Source organism: Etheostoma spectabile, chromosome 13, assembly GCF_008692095.1.
Source record: "Etheostoma spectabile isolate EspeVRDwgs_2016 chromosome 13, UIUC_Espe_1.0, whole genome shotgun sequence".
NCBI classification, from domain to species: Eukaryota; Metazoa; Chordata; class Actinopteri; order Perciformes; family Percidae; genus Etheostoma; species Etheostoma spectabile.
This window is the reverse complement of record NC_045745.1, coordinates 8,463,961-8,469,043: the sequence shown is the minus strand read 5'-3', so window position 1 is coordinate 8,469,043 and position 5,083 is coordinate 8,463,961. Positions and strand designations below refer to the sequence as shown.

General features: G+C 39.4%; 1 protein-coding gene and 1 long non-coding RNA gene across 2 annotated transcripts in view; one reads left to right on the top strand and one right to left on the bottom strand.

Annotated features, from left to right (window-relative positions):
- The window catches only part of grk6 (G protein-coupled receptor kinase 6), a gene marked incomplete at its 3' end in the record, with an annotated part of 106,977 nt that overhangs the window by 34,154 nt on the left and 67,740 nt on the right, over window positions 1-5,083 (top strand).
- The window catches only part of LOC116701084 (uncharacterized), a 24,199-nt gene continuing 21,084 nt past the window's right edge, over window positions 1,969-5,083 (bottom strand). Inside the window, exon 3 of the long non-coding RNA XR_004334810.1 lies at window positions 1,969-1,979. This is a non-coding gene — a long non-coding RNA (uncharacterized LOC116701084). The remainder of the gene's footprint in view (window positions 1,980-5,083) is intronic.

Sequence of the window (5,083 nt, the reverse complement as noted above, 5' to 3'; positions counted from 1 at the left end):
GGAGCGAAGGCAGTAGATATATGGTCCATGTACTGTGTGTAAAATGTACAATAAGTGACGTATCAAATGTTTTTGTATTGGAGGATTAAAACTAGAAAAAGGGGCGAGAACAGAAAAAGTTCTCTTTTCAATTTTTACTACTCCTTTTTGAATATGGGAATGTCTTGTGGCCTATGGAGATTATGCGAGATGTAATGTATAGTTTTAAAATTTCTTATGTATCTGTTAAAACGATTTTTTTTTTCTTCATGTGTGCAGCATTTTCAACGCCAAGCAATAATTTTGGAAGATTATGCTCAAGAGTCTGTATGTTCTGTTATATAGATATATATATTTAATATATATATATATATATATAGATATTATATTGTTTTTTCTTCATATGTGCGACGTTTCAACGCCAAGCCAAAAATGAAAACCTGAAACCTGAGGCTTAGTAAAGTTACCAGAAGTGTGTTATACGTGCCACCTATTTCAGAGAGCATCTTTGTCCCAAAAGCAAAACACCATTCTCCGAACTGCGTTTAACACCGTGTTGTTTTGTGTTGCAGGAGGCGGCGGGAAAGAAAAGGAAAAGCAAGAAATGGAAGCAGCTGCTGCAGTCCCCCACGTCGTTTGTGTGAAGAGCTGCCCGACAAAGCATAGTAAGTAATGACGTCTCTACCAGTGGCACGGGAGGCTCACGCACGAGAGTAACCCATGCTGAAGTGACTAAAAAGAGGAATAAAAAACATCTTTGGAAATTTATTTTATTGCTTAATTACAAACTTAGGAAAAATCAAAACCTTTAAGGACACCAATTTCTTTGTGAATGAATAAGTTTAAAAATAAATAAATGTTTCTTCCATAAGTTAGGTAGCATAAGCTATAACCCCCTATGTTTAAAATCACATGTATTGTAACATAGGGGGTTGTATAACTTATGTCCCTGTATTTTAACATACGGGGGGTGTAAATTAGGTCCCTGTATTTACATAGGGGGTGTAAACTATGACCCCTGATATGTTAACATAGGGGGTGTCTACTTATGCCCCCTGTATTTAACATAGGGGGTGGATAATTATGCCCTGTATTTTAACAAGGTGGGTGATACTTCTGCCCCCTGTTTTTTTAACATAGGGGGTGTATATTAGGCCCCTGGTATTTAACCTAGGGGGGTGTCATATTTGCCCCCCTGATTTTAACAAGGGGGGGTTTATTAGGCCCCCTATTTAACATGTTACTATGCCGTTTTTAACATAGGGCGGTGTATACTTATGCACCACTGTATTTTAACATAGGGGGTGTATACTTAGTGCCCCGTATTACATAGGGGTTTATTGCCCCTTATTACACATAGGGGGGTGTATACATTATGCACCTGTATTACGGGGGGTATAATAGCCTATAGGGGGGTGTATAACTATGCCCCTGTATTTTAACATAGGGGTGTGGGTTATACTTGATGCACCTGTATTTTAAGGAAGAACATTTATATTATGAAAAATATTATTCACCAAAGAAAATGGGTCCTTAAGGTTGTGGATTTTGTCCTCATTGTTTTATTAAGCATTAAGATAAATTTCCAAAGATGATTTTTAATTCTCTTTTAGCTAAACTTCAGCTGGGTTCCTGTACCAATTGAGCAGCACTGTTGTCTAGCATGGGTTTTTTTTTTTGACATGAAAGTCTTTGTGGTTTCATGAGTTAGTGTGCTCAGAGTCCTTTAAAAACCGAGTCAATCTGTTGACCATAGCGACTGTTGGCTCCTGTCTTAAACATCCCTTCAGCTAAAAGAAATCTCGTGCAGCCATTCACAGACTTATAAAAACGTAGGAAACCCTGAAATCCTTTGGACAGTCCTATTTTTTGTCCATGGGGAATTTAGAAAATGGCACGCTGGCTGGCTGTGAAGGTTGACATCTGTGACAGAACGCTATTTCTGGGGCTGGAATAAATAATTGGGAAAAAATCGAGGCTCATTTGATTAAAGTAATAGACTAAGAGTTTATAGGCCACACGAGCGCCTGGAGGCCAGAAGTTGCGTTGAGCTAATGTAATCATGCTAACGACAAGCTAACAGGCGGCTGGTGAGCACTTCTAATGGATAATGTTCAACATCTTAGTTGTAGCAGTTAGCACGCTAACCCCTGCTAGTAGCAAACGGAAGTCCAGCGTGAGGCGGATGAGAAGCCATGTGCTCGTGCACAAGGTTGTGGTCATTAACTCACCTTGGACATCACCTTAGATGAGATCGCATGCGACATCGCACGGAAAATCCATCTGTCAAGCTCCAGTGTAAAAGGTCTGTGTCTAAAAATCCCAGCTGACGAACCAATCAGCGTCGAGGGGGGGGGGGGGGGGGGCTACTGGCAGATGTGGGCAGGGGCTTAGGTGTGGTCGATGGCCCGACCTTCTCATTCAAAACTACAGTGGCAGACGTGATGACAGTGGTTCATCCAATCACAGACCTACCAGGCCTTTTTTTTTTTTTTTTAAAGTTCCTGCCCTTCCCCCAATCTTAAACCAAACACAACAAGATTAATTTTAAACTGAGGATGGCATCAGATGTTCTAGTTGTTGATATTTTAGCCTGTGACATCACAATGGTGCCATTTACGTCACTGTTACCTATCATGGATTACCAACTTCTACAATACATCACTCTGTTGTGCCTCCTTATAGAGACTGAGCTGGACACTTTTCTAGGAATGACATGTGAATTGTCTTTTAAGGTGGTTTTTCCCAGACTCTTCTTCTTCTTCGTCTTCTTCTTCTCCTTCGTCTTTGTCTTCGTCTTCGTCTTCTTCTTCTTTAAATTGGGGAAAATCCCATCAAGGCCTCCTGACTGCGATATTATTATATAATTTAATACAGAGGACGCCTCGATGTTTAGCTCTGTGTTATAGCAATGTTCATTATTTAAACAGTGTTTTCATAAATAAATACAGTACAGTGTCTACATAAACAGCATAAAAATATATATACAGTATGTATATTATATACATATATATATATACATACATATATGCATATATACACACACACACACACATATATGCACGGTATATACACATATAAAAAAATACATGAATACACGTACATATATGTACACATACATACAAATATACATATACATTTATACATTTATACATATATACAGTATACATATACACACACACACACACACTATATATGTATCTCCTTGTACCTTGGCCTCGGCCTCAGTGTATGAATGTGTGAATGGTTCCTGGACTCTGTAAAAGCGCTTGGAGTAGTCGTTAAGACCAGAAAAGCACTTTATAAATACAGACGACAACTGACATTCAACAGGTTTAGGAAGTTTGGCAGTTGAACAAAGTACAGTGATGCACTTCTAAATTGCTACTAGGTAAAAGGAGGGCGAAATGTCTCCTCTCTCTTGGGGCAACAGTTTGGCGTAACGTTGTTGCATGTACGGTAAATTCATTATGAATTTTTAGAGTTTTGGAATTTCAGATGGCTGCCGTAGACCGCCATCAGGACTGATCAAGCTCGGCACAGGACTGGCTAAAAAAATCCTTATTAGTGCTTGTAAAGAGCTTATGGTCTGCGTGAATGGTGACTTCAGTATTAGGGGACCACTAAGGTCTAAAAAGAGATTCAGATTGCAGATTAGGGGACCACTAAGGTTATATAAAGAGACCATCAGATTCAGTATTAGGGACCACTAAGGTCTATATAAAGAGTCTTCAGATACAGTATTGGGACCACTAAGGTCTATATAAAGAGACTTCAGTACAGTATTAGGGACCACTAAGGTCTATTAAAAGAGACTCAGATTCAGTATTAGGGGACCACTAAGGTCTATATAAAGAGACTCAGATTCAGTATTAGGGACCACTAAGGTGCTATATAAAAGAGTCTTCAGTACAGTATGGGGGGGACACTAAAGGTCTATATAAAAGAGACTTCAGATTCAGTATTAGGGACCATTAAGGTCTATATAAGAGAGCTTCAGATACAGTATTAGGGACCACTAAGGTCTATATAAAAGAGACTTCAGATACAGTATGGGGACACTAAGGTCATATAAAAGAGACTTCAGATCCAGTATTAGGGGACCACTAAGGTCTATATAAAAGCATCCAAAGAGCACCATGTCATGGGACCTTTAAAGACGGTTGGTGTTATTTTAGAATCAGGATTTCTAACATCGTGCCTCTTTCATCATCGACGGATCGATGCGGATGACGACTGTTGTCTTTTGTAATCATGAGGCTTCCTTCCTGTCCAAGGCGTTGTTGTGACTTCTGTTTTTAATTTTTCCTTGTCACTCTTTCCCTTTTATAATTTCTGTAACACCCACAGATTTTTATCAGGACTCTCAGCTGCTTCGCCAGGAGCTGATCAACTAAAGCTCACACACTACACTCACAGACACCAGAGAGAATCTGTCCTGACTTGACTCATTTCATAACAAAGCAGATCACTGATTCAGACGAGCCGAGTGCATGAGAACCGTGACTGCATGTAGGCCGCCGAACACAAAAACAACAAAAAAAAGTCTTGCTCAAGTGGCACCACAGAGGAAACTGAAGCCTGTGCAGAAAGAGGAAGCAGACCTTTGTGTTTGGGCTGCTTCAACCAGCAGTATGGTTACTTTCACTTTAACAGGTGGCAGGCTTGAGACAGGGTTTACGAAACCAGACCAGATAAGAAGGAATCAGATATGCAGTCACCAGAGGACGGGGGTGAAAACACAGGGACGAGACAAGGGGAAGGGTTGCTGGTGCAGATCTGTGGCGTCTCTACTGAATTCAGTTGAAATTAAGCAAAAACTATGTAAAAAAATGTAAAATTAAGGTTCAAGAAACTGCTTTGCACTGTCAAATTAATTGTCAGGATATGATAACTAGGGGTTGAAGAGTCACTGGTGTCACGATTAGGGATCGGGATCAAAATCAGAAATACTTTATTTGTTTTATTTATGTGTTGCAGTTGCACAAATAGTAGAAATATCAGAGTAGAAATATAAATAAAGAGATTAAAGGAGTGTGGATATGTACGGTATTTACATAGTTAAAGGAATCTTATGATACATTATTTACATAATTAACATAAT